We start from the raw sequence: 15,374 nt of genomic DNA on the forward strand, positions 1-15,374 counted from the left end.
GGGGCCCAAAAATGTCACTCAAGTGCTGTATGTGAAATTTCAGCTTCAAAGGTCCCGGTTCGATACCTGGATACTTCCCCCCCTTTAAAAGCACCCAAAATGAAAATGTTTCCGTCCACAAATCTGAAATGAGAAAGCACCTCTTCGACGCTGACTTGCAGAGAAATCCAAGCAGGTGAGCTGCTGTTTGCTTTTGAATTCCGGAGAGGAGGCAAGCAATCCTTTGGCCGCAAGGTTTAAAAGCAAATGCACCTGGCTGCTGTGGTTTCCCGATTAAAAACTCCCTCTACTGCTCCTCACACAGGAGCTTAAATAAACCTCTTTCGTAAGAGTCGCGAAACTTCTCTGAAGTTCCAGGCAGCTGCTTGCCCTCTATTTATAAGCGCTTTAGTGCTGCTGCTGCTGCTGCTGGTGTTGCAATGCGTGCCCAGCAAAGCCGTATTTTGGGAGTGGGTGAAACAGCCCTGGAGAATCTGGGTTGAAACAGCTGACTTCACCCCAGTGGGACAGACAAGCCCCAATGGAGAGCCAAGTTTAGACAGCCTCTCTCACCAGCCCCACCCTCTCCTTCCTTGGCTCCCTCCCTCTTAACATAGAGCAGGCAAGGCTGCTATTATTAGTCTGGGGTGTCAGGCCTGTTCCTCTGCAAACTTCTCTTAATATCACCTCCTGGGGGGTTTGCCCTGAAAACAAAGAGCCTTGGTGTTGTGGCACCTTTAAAAAGCCAAGGGACATAGGAAACTAACTTATGTTTTTGGAGGAAAGCCTTTTAGCTCAGTGCTTTGCAAGCAGAAGGTCCAATCCCTGGTTTCCATCTCCAGGTAGGGCTAGGAGAGATTCCCGGTTTGAAACCCTGGGGAACTAATCAGTGTTGACGATCCTAAGATAGATGGAGCAACTCAGTCTAATGGATATTTATTTGGGGGAAATCCATGGGTCAGTGGAAGAGGACCTGCCTTGCATGGATGAAGCTCCCGGGTTTAATCCCTGGCATCTCCAGGTAGGAGAGGGTTCTTCTGTGGCTGCTCGGTTATGCTAATGCATGGGTAGGCAAAGTAAGGCCCAGGGGCCGGATCCGGCCCAATCGCCTTCTCAATCCGGCCCATGGACGGTCTGGGAATCAGCGTGTTTTTACATGAGTAGAGTGTGTCCTTTTATTTAAAATGCATCTCTGGGTTATTTGTGGGGCCTGCCTGGTGTTTTTACATGAGCAGAATGTGTGCTTTTATTTAAAATGCATCTCTGGGTTATTTGTGGGGCATAGGAATTCGTTCATATCCCCCCCCCCAAAAAAATAGTCTGGCCCCCCACAAGGTCTGAGGGACAGTGGACCGGCTCCCTGCTGAAAAAGTTTGCTGACCCCTGTCTAATGCATCAGGAAGAACCACCGGGACAAAATTGCAGTAAACTGTAAGGCAGGGGTCCCCCAAACTAAGGCCCAGGGGCCGGATGTGGCCCAATCGCCTTCTAAATCCGACCCGCGGACGGTCTGGGAATCCGCGTGTTTTTACATGAGTAGAATGTGTCCTTTTATTTAAAATGCATCTCTGGGTTATTTGTGGGGCATAGGAATTCGTTCATATATTTTTTCAAAATATAGTCCGGCCCCCAACAAGGTCTGAGGGACAGTGGACTGGCCCCCTGCTGAAAAAGTTTGCTGACCCCTGCTGTAAGGTCTAAATTGGAAAATATCACATGCTTTGTGAAGTCCGCAATCTACACGTGCATCTGCATTTTATGAGCGGGTTAGTTCAGGCAGCGGCTCTGCTTTTTATACACAGTTGTATAGTTAAATAGATATTTCTTTTCCCGACAGTGTTTGCATGGTTTTGTCATGGCCTTTGGCTAGTACAGTAAAGCTTATTTTGATTGATTTGAGGTAGGCCTGGGAGAGCTGCTGCAAATCCGTGTGGGCAATGCTGAGCAATATCTGTGTTTATGGGGCATTTGTTCTGGGATAGTTATATGACGAAGAGCATGACCACTATTCTTATTTATTGATGATGATTACGAGTGATTACATTTATTATTATAATTATTTTATTTATAATTATCCCAATTCATTCATCATGTTTAGGGAAGTTTTTAATATGCTGTATTGTTTTTAACATTCAATCGGGAGCCGCCCAGAGTGGCTGGGGAAACTCAGCCAGATGGGCCGGGTATAAATAATTTATTATTATTATTATTATTATTATTATTATTATTATTACCTGTATTACCGTATTATTATTATTTTGTCATTTTGATTTGAGGGGCGCTTATACCATCAGCCATTCATCCACTTTTCAGTGAGGGGTCTCCTAACAACTCTCAACATCATTAAAAACTAAAGTGCTCAAAAATTTTTTGGGGGAAGCCATGACTGCAGAGGTAGAGTGGTGTAGTGGTTAGAGTGTCAGACTAGGACCTGGGAGACCAGGTTCGACACCCCCCACTCAGTTATGAAACTCACTAGGTGGGCTTGGGCCAGTTGCTTCCTCCCAGTCTAACCTATCTCACAGTACTGTGGAGGAAAAGGTGGAATATAAATGCAATAATAATAATGAATATATTGCCTCATCTTGTGGCAGTGAGTCCCACAAGTTAATTACACACCGTGTGAAGAAGTACACACCGAGGTGGGGCGTTGAGGACACTTCCCTTGGGTGCAACCCTGTCTGGGGGCAATAGGCATCAAAATCATGCTGTAATAATATTATTTTAATACCTGTAATTATCATTATGTAATGTTTTCCTTTCAGCGTGGAATAATTAAAGATGAGCTAGCCTTGTGCAGTAGTGGTTAGAGCAGGCACCCCCCAAACTGCGGCCCTCCAGATGTTTTGGCCTACAACTCCCATCATCCCTAGCTAACAGGACCAGTGGTCAGGGATGATGGGAATTGTAGTCCAAAACATCTGGAGGGCTGAAGTTTGGGGGTGCTTGAGTTAAGAGGGTCAGATTAGAATGCAAGAGATCATGGCTGAAGTCTCCACCCATTGAACAACTCCAGTCCTTTAGCTCAGTATTGTCTATCGAGGGAAACTTTGGCCCACCAGATGTTGCTGAACTACAACTCCCATCATTCTTGACTATTAGCCATGACTGCTGAGGCTGTTGGGAGTTGGAGTCCAACAACAACAACAACTGGAGGGCTGAAGATCCCCCCAAGCCCTCTTCTGACTGGCGGTGACTCTCTAGGGTTTCAAAAAGGAGTCTTTCCCAGCCCAGGAAACTGTGTTGTTGACCACCCATCCGCCTGCCCTTTGTTTTGTGCATACAGTGGTACCTCGGTTTTCGAACGCCTCCGTAGTGGAACGTTTCGGAACTCGAATGCCACAAACCCGGAAGTAAATGCCTCGGTTTTCGAACGCGCCTTGGAAGTTGAACAGGAAACGCGGCTTCTGTTTTGAGTTTTCCGTTTTGAGGCATCTGCTTTTCGAATGTTTTGGAATTCGGATGGACTTCCGGAACAGATTAAGTTCAAAAACCGAGGTTACCACTGTACTAGGAATGCCCTCAAGGAAGCCCGGGAATAGAAATTCAAGGTAAGAATTTCAGTTTCCCCCCAGCCCAAAGCATGTGCCGCACTGCTGAGCTATGACAATTCCTCTGGCACTCAGTCTTGAAGCTTATGGGGAGACCCTGGGCCACAATCTTTGAGTCTGTCCCACCTCACAAGGTTGTTGTGATAAAAGATGTCTATGGGAAGAACCACCTAAGACCCTCAGGACCAGGGGTCAAATGCAGCTCTCCATGCCCCTCTGTCTGTCCCTTGGCATATTCCCCAGGCCACACTCTGCACTAGCCCTGCTTCATGCCCCAAATGTTTTTGCCTGGCTGGAATGTGTCTTTGATCATGCCTCAATGCTTGTCTGGGTGGAAGACACAGAGGTGTGTGTATAGAAGGTAGCTTAATGTACAAAAGTAAAAATTCCATTCATTGCTCTACTCACTTTTGCCTCTGGCCCCCAGAATGTTGCTCACGAGAGAATGTGGCCCTCTGGTTCTAAAAGGACCCCGCCCCCCGGTTTAAGCCTCCCTGATCTCCTTGGATGAAGAAAGCAAAATGAGCCCTCTAAATAAATAAAGCTTTCCAGATAGTAGATTAAAAAGCTAGACGTCAGCTTTCTCGGAGGCTTAGTCAGGGCAGCAGGCCACACCCGCAGCCTAACCCAGCATAGCACATTCAGCTTTGTCAAGAAGGATAAAATGTGTGTGTGTGTGTGACATCGAACAGTGTCACTAGCCTGCAGGAGTTACCCGCAAGCCACCTCTCAACAGGAGCAGTCTTGCCTACGCAGCTTCAACATCATATCCTCAGTAATATCTTTTAAAAGCCCATGACAATATGCCTTAACCCACCATTGGTTCCGGGCGAACGGGGTGAAGAGTTCAGAAAGCTTGTCTCAGGTTTAGGAATGTCTATTTATGGCAGCGAGTGCCAAGGCTGTTTTTAAAGCACTGCTTTTAAAAGTTGGCAACCTTATTTGCAGGCAATAGCCTACTTCTTAGGGTCGAATCATGTTGTCTGTTGAACCAGACCAGACTATGATTGGCTTCAGGAGGGATTCCTATCACCGGTCACCCGAGAGCTCTTCTTAACTAGAAATGTGGAGGATTAAAACCTTAGATTTTCTCCATGGATGAGATGAACTAAATGCACGGGGTTACAATAAGCAGGGTGGATTTGATTTGAATCACTTTTTTTTTTTTTACAGAAAGACTCATTCTTGCTGGTATAATCTTAATATTTACAACCAGAGGAAGGCTTCATTTTTGGAATAATAAATTTTCAGAGTAGTTTTTACAGTTATATCAAAAATTTCCTGATTTGATTATACTATTAGAAATACATAAAGCAATAATTATGAAATTATCGTGAGGTTTAATAAGTTAACTGTTTATATTTGGGCAACTTTTCTGCTGTACTTTTATTGGAAGGAGAAAAATAATCATTTCCTTAATGACAATTCAAACAATTTATTTAACTAAAATAATAACATTATAGCAAATGTATCTATGTTTGTTAACTGATGTGGTTAAACAATTAAAAAAAACAAAAAACTTAGACTGAGTTTTAGCACATATGAAAAACTTAAAACAAATCCTTATTTCCTGATGAATAGCCTTTGGACTATAATGTAACTTAAATAGAAAACTATCTTTAGAATGATTTTTCCTCCAAAAAAATTTTATTTTAAAAACCCGATTTAAAAAAAATAAATCAGATTTAAATAAAAAATCTGATTTAAATAAAATAATCTGATTTTTTTTAAAATCATTAATTTTTATCCACCCTGGCAATAAAGGCACTTGATATTATAGAAAAATAGGGGAGGGGCTCACTTAGAACAAAATATTGCGGTGTGGAGTGTTTTAAACTGTTTTTTAAATTGTGTTTTAAATGTTGTAACCCGCCGTGTGACATTAGGGTGAAGGGCAGATAAATAATAATAATAATGAGTTAAAAGGGCCTGACCCCTTTTTGGATCGTTTTAGGATTCTCCTCATTCCGGAAACTATAGTTTACCCCTGCAGAGCTATAATTCCTGGCACCAAGAAACAAACTTCAGTTTCCAGAATTCTTAGTTTTAAGTGTATGGTGTATAGGCAGCCTAGGACAGAATACTGAAACTGTAGAAGCTAAGTGTCTTTACTTAAGGTCTATACAAACTGCTTGCCTTCAACGAACTATGCGTTCCGGTTTGAGCAGTTTAGAAAGCAGATTATGTCTCGCCACATGTGCGAAATTGACTGAGCCTGAGTCAGCACCCAAAGGGAGCGTCCTACTGTCAGTAGGTGTTGACAGCCGGTATCTAAGGAAAGTCTGGACCTGGTGGAGTAACTGGGAAGGATGAACCTTCAGGGTAAGCTGGTTTTTCGAGGTACCGTACTTCTGCACAATCTCAAGATTTCCCCAAGCCTGCTGGTGCTCCCATCTTGTGCCTGGATGCTGTGTTTTTGACAACATAAACAACAGCTCTCGTAGCTCCAGCACTGGAAATAGAGGGAATATAGTCTGATTGGAAGGGACCCAGGTGGCGCTGTGGGTTAAAACACAGAGTCTAGGGCTTGCTGATCAGAAGGTCGGCGGTTCGAATCCCCGTGATGGGGTGAGCTCCCGTTGCTCGGTCCCAGCTCCTGCCAACCTAGCAGTTTGAAAGCACATCAAAGTGCAAGTAGATAAATAGGTACTGCTCCGGCAGGAAGGTGAAGGGCATTTCCATGCGCTGCTCTGGTTCGCCAGAAGCAGCTTTGTCATGCTGGCCACATGACCCGGAAGCTGCCTGCGGACAAACGCCGGCTCCCTTGGCCTATAGAGTGCGATGAGCGCCGCAACCCCAGAGTCGGACACGACTGGACCTGATGGTCAGGGGCCCCTTTAGTCTGATTGGGCTCTGAAGTAAGCAACTGTATATTCTAGGCTAAAACTAGTCAAATCTATACCACATGCAGTGGTACCTTGGTTCTCAAACTTAATCCGTTCTGGAAGTCCGTTCCAAAACCAAGGTGCGCTTTCCCATAGAAAATAATGCAAAATGGATTCATCCGTTCTAGACTTTAAAAAACAACCCCTAAAAGCAATTTAAACATGAATTTTACTATCCAATGAGACCATTGATCCATAAAATGAAAGCAATAAACAATGTACTGCAGTCACACAATCAATCAATAAGTAGCTGAACTGGGTTCCACACAGTCACAAAAACAAAACAAAAATAGCCGCAAAATACAGTAAATACCCAAAACAGACAGACCTCAGCGTAACACTCAAAACGGAAGTGTGGCACTCAAAACGGAAGCGTAACACTTGAAACGGAGCACGTTCGGCTTCTGAACAAAGTTCACAAACCAGAACACACTTCCGGGGTTTGTAGTGTTTGGGTTCCAAGTTGTTTGAGTACCAAGGTGTTTGAGAACCAAGGTACCACTGTATTTTAAGCACACAGTTCCCTCTGCCCCAAGAATGCTGGGATACTTCCCTTAACAAACTGCGGCTCCCAGGATTCTTTGGGGAAAACCGTGCACTTTAAATTTATGTTGTGGATGCAACCCGTTGTAATGAAAGTTCAGAAGCTGCTGCCAGTCAGTGTAGACAATATTGAGCTATATGGGCCAGTGGCCTGACACAGTATAAAGCAGCCTCCTATGAGAGGGAAATTAGCTCTGTGACAGAGCATATGATTTATATTCAGGTGGTCCCAGGCTCTATCCCTGGCGTCTCCGGGTAGGGCTGGGGCAGAACCTCACCTGCAACCCTGAAGAGCTGCTGCCGGTCAGTGTAGACATAATGGAGCTAAATGGACCAATGGTCTGACTTGGCATATGACAGTTTATTTACTTAATTATTTCAGGTTTATATATATAGATATATATAAAATAAATAAATCACCAAACCACTTTTTTAAAAAAGCATCATGGTGGTATACAGCATTCCCTACTATTCTTAACTTTATTTTGCTAGCGGTGTGTGTGTGTACCGAGACTGAGAGAACAGCTTACATGTAAATCTTGTTGAAGGGTGGGGTATAATAAATACCTAAAGTTGGGAGGCTCTAGAAGACATCGGTCACAGACGATAAAAGGAAATACCATTCCTGACTCAGTTGAGTTTAACAAGATCTCAGTCTTCGACCACCCCTGGAGACTTAAGGCATGCATACCTGTCATCCACAGTCTGAATCCAATCTGCCTAACATTACATCACATGTGAGATAATTACTGTTTATAAAGGGGAACTAGGCACTCCCAATTGGGCCTGAGGCCTAAAAAGAGGCAGCATCGAATTCCTCTGTGAACTCAAAACTCAGCCATTCCATTCTGCACTCTGCAAAGTAGTTGAGGACGCAAATTTTAATCTTGGTTTTTAATCCTCTTTTATTTCATAAAATTTATACACCCCTTGATTGTAGAGTGCTCAGTCCCTGTATATTCCAAATGAACTGGCTGTTCCATCTCAAAAGGTTGGTGATGGAACTGAAGCCTTTTGCTGTTGCCTAGCGACCGCAGGGCACCCTCCCAAACCTCTTAGGGCTGGCCTGGAAGAGAATGGGATATGTTTCTCGCTGCTGTTGCTAGGCAACCACCAGTGTTTCCCTGTCCCCTGAATCCACAACACAGCTGGCTAGGAACAAGGGCCAAAAAGTGACCTGTGATGCAGGAGGTCTGCAATCATATCCCCTGACATTTTTAATTTTTTTTACTTCCTCTAAAGCAGCCAGATTTTGACTGGGGATAAGTTCCATTGTAAGATCGTGACCTCAGCTAACCACTTAAAAGTGCCCTCATCAGCACCCCCAAAGAATAGGCTAGGTTGCAAGAGCCATCCCTAAGGAACGATGCCCTCCGGGCTAATGGGTGGGCATTCCCTCCAACCGGCCCTGTACTAGCCCAGGCATCCCCAAACTCAGCCCTCCAGATGTTTTGGGACTACAACTCCCATCATCCCTAGCTAACAGGCCCAGTGGTCAGGGATTATTGGAATTGTAGTCCCAAAAACATCTGGAGGGCCAGGTTTGGGGATGCCTGTCTTAGCTGCTAGAAAGGAGAACAGTAGCCCAAGGGATGGGAGTGAGTGAGCTGGAAGCAGGCCGGGAGCTGGAGACACAGAGACCTGCTTGCTCTGTCCTGGATCCAGAGCTGCGACTAATGGAGAAGCAAGATCTGTTTGGGTGTTCATGTTGTGAGCCCCTCCATCTTATGTCCAGGTGGTAAAGGTAAATAAAGGGACCCCTGACCATTAGGTCCAGTCGTGACCAACTCTGGGGTTGCGGCGCTCATCTCGCGTTATTGGCCGAGGGAGCCGGCGTACAGCTTCCAGGTCATGTGGCCAGCATGACTAAGCCGCTTCTGGCGAACCAGAGCAGTGCATGGAAACACCGTTTACCTTCCTGCTGGAGCGGTGCCTATTTATCTACTTGCACTTTGACGTGCTTTCGAACTGCTACGTTGGCAGGAGCTGGGACCAAGCAGCAAGAGTTGGGACCGAGCAACGGGAGCTCACCCCGTCGCGGGGATTCGAACCGTCGACCTTCTGATCAGCAAGTCCTAGGCTCTGTAGTTTCACCCACAGTGCCACCCGTGTCCCACATGCCCAGGTGGTATATATGTGTAAATAAAACTATATATCCTAAAGACACCACAGTCTCCAACGAAGCAGTATTTTTTCTGTTGTGAGACTAATTATAGCACTTTTTCCTCTCTCTCTTTTTATGCTGGGGGATAGGGCAGTGGGAGATTTACTTTAGGAGGATGGAGACATGAGAACGGGCTTTTTCTGCAGTGTAATGCTCTCCCCAGGGAGGTTGACGGTGCCTTCATGATATACCCTTAGGTACCAGGTGAAAGGGACATGGGTGGTGGATATGGTCTAAACCACAGAGCCTAGGGCTTGCCGATCAGAAGGTCGGCGGTTCGAATCCCCACGATGGGGTGCGCTCCCGTTGCTTGGTCCCAGCTCCTGACAACCTAGCAGTTCAAAAGCACATCAAAGTGCAAGTAGATAAATAGGTAGGAAGGTAAAGGGCGTTTCCGTGCGCTACTCTGGGCACGCAAGAGCCATGATCAGAGTTCAAGGGCACTCATGACATAAATCAATAAAAATACATAGCAAGCTAAGGTCTTGTGTTTGGTAGCTATCCAGCTCAGACATGAAACATAGCAAGGAAGAATCATAAAGTTGGATGGGACTACCAGGGGCCATCTAGTTCAACCCCCCCCCTTTGCTAGATATCCTAACACTCTTTGCCTCCTTAGCAAATCTCCATCTGGCACTTAACGCCACACCTCATTATCCCATTGAGAGTCGCTCAGCAAATCGCCTGTATGGCAAAGCCACACGGATGGAGACGCCCGCCTGCCCTGCCCTTCCCCTCGGCAGGAATGAAACAAGAAGTTTCCTCCCATACGCTCTTCTCTCCATTTTGGTTTGTTGCCTTCTTTCCTTTGACAGGTGGCCACTCTGGTTGCCCCTCCCTCCTTCCCCTGCCAAGGCCGTTGCCAGTTTTTTGAGAGGGACCTGGGCAAAGTGCCCTCCCCCTGGCGTGATTATCTTCCTTGAACCCAGTGCTTCTGGGACCTGCCTCGGATATGTATGTCATGGCCCAGAGGCGTAAGGGTAAGGGATGGCGGTAGAAATTTCATGCAGTTTGCATTTAAGCCCTACCTATTTTGTACAGACAAACTAAAACAGCTACCCTTCAAAAATTTGCACTTTTTAGGAGTTTGCGACACAGTTCTCTAGCCAAGAAGTATGTACAAAAATGCCTATACTAGGGTAGTCTCCATAAAAATGCAGACGACATACAATAATGCATTATATTAGGGGAGATTGCTTTGCAAAAAAAATATGTTCCTTAAGAGCCACTGCCTACAAAAATGTGTATACAGTCATACCTCGGTTTAAGTACGCTTTGGTTTGAGTACTTTCAGTTTAAGTACTCCGCGGACCCATCTGGAATGGATTAATCCACTTTCCATTAGTTTCAATGGGAAAGTTCGCTTCAGGTTAAGTACAGACTTCCAGAACCAATTACACTCATACTTCGGGTTAAGTACGCTTCAGATTGAGTACTCCGCGGACCTGTCTGGAACGGATTAATCCACTTTCCATTACTTTCAATGGGAAAGTTCGCTTCAGGTTAAGTATGCTTCAGGTTTAGTACAGACTTCCAGAACCAATTGTGTACTTAAACCAAGGTACCACTGTATTTGGATGAATTCACGCTAAAATGCTGGTGAATTTTTATGAGGACCTTTTCTTTTCTTTTCTTTTTTAAAAAAGGCTAACTGATGTGGAGATGTAGTGGCCTGAACTGAAGATTGGAGAAATGTGTAGGGTTGCCAGACTCAATAGAGGACAGGACTTCTGTGCCTTTAATTGCCCTGCTCTCTTTTGAGTCTGGAAACCTTAAAGAGAAACCAGCAGACCCTTTGCTTGGAAATTAAACAAAGGGTCTGCTGGTTTCTCTTTAAGGTTTCCAGACTCAAAAGAGAGCAGGGCAATTAAAGGCACAGAAGTCCTGTCCTCTATTGAGTCTGGCAACCCTAGAAATGAGAAACAGAAAACGGAAACTGACAGATATCTCGCCCATCTTTCATCTGGGATAAAGAAGATGGTGGTTGCAGCCACGTGGCCTAGCACTTTATTTCATGATTTATTAGTTTAACAATATGCATATACCGCTTTATTGTGTGTGTGGGGAGAGAACCTCTTCTTCTCAATGGCAGGAAAACCATGGTTACATGGTTAGAGAGCTAAACCATGAGCCCGCGTTTGGACAACATGTGAATCCAAACTACAACCGTATCTGTACTGCACTTTTAAAGCAGTATCACACCACTTTAAACAGCTATGGCTTCCCTCAAAGAATCTTGGGAAGTGTAGTTTGTAAAGGTTGCTGAGAGTTGCTAGGAGACTCCCTATTCCCCTCATAGAGCTACTGTTCTCAGAGTGGTTTAACAGTCAATTCCTCTTCCCAGGGGATTGAGGGGGAAAGGGGTCTCTAACAACTCTCAGCATTTTTGAGGTGCCTTTGGGGGGAAGCCATGACTGTTTAAAGGGGGTATTATCCTGTGTTTCTGGGGATCAATATTGCAATCCTATACACAGTACAGTTATGTGGGAATAGGCCCCACTGATGCTAGTAATACATACTTCTGGGCATCATACACAGGAATCATGTGCTGCAAGGTTAAATTATTATTTCATCATCAAAACCTCAGACAGGGCCTACGGCTTTAATCAGCATGGTAAATGTGGAGAGCAAGGCTTATCTGAACCAAGACACCAACATATAAAGGAGAAAGTCATGAGGGAAGATTTGTTAACAGGCTTACATCTAAATTCAGAAACCTGTGAAATAACATTCCAGTTTCAGACGATACTCTTCTACTAACATGAAACCTGCTGCACCTGAATTTATTGGCAAGTTTGATTTAACTAATCTGGGACTCAGTTGAGACCAGGGTTGTCTCTACTGCTAACACTGTTACGGCCAGTCAGTATGGAACAATTTGCTCTGATTTATTTCCCAACCAGCCTTTTGTCCATCAGTTTCAATGCATTCCTAACCACACTTTTTCAAAAAGTGAGTATATGTCATGCCGCGGCGACAAAGCTCTTCATGCCTTTTAATTGCACCAACCAAAAGTTGCAGTATATGTACTCTTGAATCCCTCCTGCAAAAATACTGACAGTCTGGAGGCATTGTGCGTTCTCACCAATAACAGCTGTTGTGAAAGGTCACTGCAATAAACTAGGAGATATTTGAGCTTCACATAAACATGCCTCTTATCTCTGGCATTTCTTAACCCGCTTTCTCTCTCTCACACACACACACAGGTGTAGAGAGAGAATCTGCCAACCAGTAACACAGCACTTCAGAGACGAAGAGTCTTGTGGGGCCTTAAAGACTTTGTTTTCCGGTGCACAAAAGCTTGTGCTAGAAGAATATAGTTGTTAACCTTTAAGAATATAGTTGTTAACCTTTGTTGCTATCGTTGCAGCAGACCTAACACTGCGAAACCCACCCGAGGAAAGTCTAAAACTTGGTGAATCCGATGCCCAATGTTTACTGTGGCGCAATAAACCTTTAAAGTAGCATGTGATGCTCCGTTTATCTGTGTGGTTTGCTCTCCCAGGCTAAATCCCACAGGAACTGGAGGTCTGAAATGCATGCAGGAGATCTAAACTCTGAGGACATATGCAGTTTGAAAGCATGACCCCTCCCATAGCTCAAAGCATCAAGTCTTCCTCCCCCCCCTCCCTGGCTTCCTTTGGGCGAGCAAGCTAGCATTCTCTTACCCACAGAAGACTCTGTCTGGAAACGTCTCCAAAGGATGCCGGGCAGTGCCCAGTCACTGAACAAGGCTCTGGGGTGTTCCCTTCCCAACTGAGCAATGGCGCCTTCAGTGCTGAATCAGACGAGCACCAGTCACTTCTCCTACTCCTCTTGACAGTTCAGCAATGCAGATAGAAAAAGCTTTCAGCTGTGTCCCTGGCTTCCCTGGGCAGGCAGCCACACAGCAAAGCGGTGTTCTGGCAGTGGGCAGAGGTGGAGCGAGGCAATGCGCCAGGAGAGGCCCTACTAGGAAAAAGGAGCTTGGGGGTTGTTTGTTTTATTTTTGCTTGGCTTTTTCCCCCAGCAGAGATGGCCCTGGCTCAAAGCCCAGCACTCTCTCCGGAAGGCCTGCGATTTTTGCCCAGTCGCTTCTGACCCTGAGACTTGGAGGCCGGAGCGAGGAACTGCATTTAACTCCACCCCAAACCACCCAACCTTCATCAGCTGGAAACTGCTGATAGCAATTGGGCTTTTATTGGATGGAGGGGGAAAGAAGGGATCAAAGAAGCAAACGCAGGCTGGGTGGCTGCAGGCTGTTTTTCAATTAACCCTCTGGGAAGAAGAAGGAAAAAAAGGCCTTGAAATACCTATTGGCCGAAATGCATTTCTTGGAAATAAAAGCCACATTTTCCCCACACCTGCACCCTTTCCAGGATCTTGAGACGCCTTCTCTTTCATTTTGGTGTCCTGGATTTGAGTCAGCTGCTGAAATAAAGGAGTGAAATGAGAAATGAACCATGCTTTCGATTTCGTTTCTCTCTCTTGTTTCCCTCCCCCACCAGTCTTAAATTCATTTCTGCATCTATTTGTGGTTGGAAAAGAAGAAACCCTCATTTCACCTAATATTTTGGGCTCCTTTCTTTGGGAGAAAGGACAGGATATAAATTCAATAAATAAATAATGCACACGTTTTTATACGCAGCTTTAATACTGTACACACGTTTTTGCAAGTGATTTCCCCTAATGAAAAGGATCTTTTTGTATGTTACTTTACTAATGCATGCCTTTTCAATAGATGTGTTTTTGTATAAACATTGTCTGCAAAACATTGTCTGCAAAATTTGCGGCACTGAACGTTGAAGGGCAGCTGTGTTTAGATTCGCACACTGGTCTGAAAAGTGTGAATTTGTTTCTCATTAAAATGCAAACAAAAAACGGCATCTCTCCCCCATCCCTGGGCCAGATCACTATTCCTGGGCCTTTTAAAAACGCCGTGCCTCAAATTACCTCCCTCTTTTTCTGCTGTGATCAGTGTTGCCATTATTTTGTATTACCTTGGATCCCAAATGCCTTGGTACTTGGACGTTTTGGCTTCCGAACGCCGCAGACCCGGAAGTGAGTGTTCCGGTTTGCGAATGTTCTTTGGAACCCAAACATCTGACGTGGCCAAGGATGCTGGGAGTTGTTGTTGTTGTTGACATCTGTTTGTCTCGGGACGTTGGACTGTGAGGATGAAATGAAGCTGCTGCATTAGCACTGAAGTGACCGCTCCGCAGTGCAAGCCTGGGCAGTGTGTATTGAGGTCCTGGGCTTCCCAGATGACAAGACCCCCCCCCTCCTCTGGGCCTCACTGATGTGGTCCAAAGAAAAGCAGAGCAAGATGTTTGGCACCAGCTTGGCTGCAGGAGTAGCTGGAAGGAGGCATACAAGGCACCATTCAGCTGTCTTAAGGACTCAACTCCAGATTTTTTTAAAGGCTTTACTCCTTAACCTTTTCTTCTCCTGAAGGTATCCTGCAAGGCAGCAGTGGTTTCGGATCAGAGTTTTCCTTCTTCTAAATCAGGCATCCCCAAACTGCGGCCCTCCAGATGTTTTGGCCTACAACTCCCATGATCCCTAGCTAACTGGACCAGTGGTCGGGGATGATGGGAATTGTAGTCCAAAACATCTGGAGGGCCAAAGATTGGGGATGCCTGTTCTAAATGGAACCTGGGCTACCTTCCCAGGTTGATGATACCCCCTTTGTATTTGTAGTCCAACAATACCTGGAGAGTCAAAGGTTAGCTACCAATGCCCTGTGGTAGGGATGGAAGGTTATGCCAATTTCACTTATCTTAGTTTTTCATTTCCCCAAATTTAAACTCAGTTCTTCACATTTTGCAACAATTTGAGGGTTGCTTTTTTAAAATCCTCATGAACATTCACCAGCAAATTTATTGCAAATTTCTCCTAACGTATACATTTTTAATATGCAGTTCTGACTAATGTGCCTTCTGACTAATACATGGCATTTTGCAGGTAATTTTCAGTAATATTTTAATGCACCTTTCCCCTAATCTGATCTATGCATTTTTAGAAACAATTGATGTGAGAACTGCATTGCAACATTTCAGATAAGCCTGAATTTTCAAGAATAGCTGTGTCTTACTTTGCATTTTGTTTCGGAAGGTAGGGATTTGATAGATTTCACTTTAAACATGTATTGAATCAGATTTCTCTTCCACCCCTAGCCCTTGGTGTGAAAAACAGAATTGCAGCATGGGAAGAAAACCCTGGGCGGGGCTAGGAGGAACAGAAGCTATGCAAGGAAAGGGCAAATATTGTAAA

General features: G+C 44.9%; 1 protein-coding gene and 1 long non-coding RNA gene across 4 annotated transcripts in view; one reads left to right on the plus strand and one right to left on the minus strand.

The window, feature by feature from the left end:
- Nucleotides 1–15,258, minus strand: part of HSPB8 (heat shock protein family B (small) member 8) — a 31,584-nt gene extending 16,326 nt beyond the window's left edge. The window contains exon 1 of one of the 2 annotated variants that reach the window (XM_035098141.3): nucleotides 12,791–15,258. The gene's annotated coding sequence lies outside the window, so the exon portion shown is untranslated. Of the gene's footprint in view, nucleotides 1–140; nucleotides 353–12,790 lie in introns of those variants that run through there. The other variant, XM_035098142.3, reaches the window with a different exon arrangement.
- LOC118075824 (uncharacterized) overlaps nucleotides 580–15,374 on the plus strand; it is a 51,380-nt gene continuing 36,585 nt past the window's right edge. The window contains exon 1 of one of the 2 annotated variants that reach the window (XR_004691447.3): nucleotides 580–1,000. This is a non-coding gene — a long non-coding RNA (uncharacterized LOC118075824). The remainder of the gene's footprint in view (nucleotides 1,001–15,374) is intronic. The other variant, XR_004691448.3, reaches the window with a different exon arrangement.

Source organism: Zootoca vivipara, chromosome 16 (genome assembly GCF_965207765.1).
Source record: "Zootoca vivipara chromosome 16, rZooViv2.hap1.1, whole genome shotgun sequence".
Classification (NCBI taxonomy): Eukaryota; Metazoa; Chordata; class Lepidosauria; order Squamata; family Lacertidae; genus Zootoca; species Zootoca vivipara.